Source organism: Penaeus monodon, chromosome 33 (genome assembly GCF_015228065.2).
Source record: "Penaeus monodon isolate SGIC_2016 chromosome 33, NSTDA_Pmon_1, whole genome shotgun sequence".
Classification (NCBI taxonomy): Eukaryota; Metazoa; Arthropoda; class Malacostraca; order Decapoda; family Penaeidae; genus Penaeus; species Penaeus monodon.
In genome coordinates, this window is record NC_051418.1 from 6,978,455 (window position 1) to 6,978,713 (window position 259).

Consider the following 259-nt stretch of genomic DNA (forward strand, 5'->3'; position numbering starts at 1 on the left):
CTCACACAGCCACGGGCGTTCTTCTGTGCCAAGATTGCGGAATTCTCTCGTATTTTGCTCATTTCTCCATTTCTTCGCAGGTTTTTCTTGTGCTTCGCGTCCTCAATACACGGGGTTTCCCAGGGATACATAACGGCAGCATTTACACGTCGACACATAATGTAATCTGGACAAAAATGCTTTCTCCTTGAACGACTATTTCGCTATTGACAATTCAGCCTGTTATTTCGCTTTGAAGAAAGAGAGTATCACCGGGTGA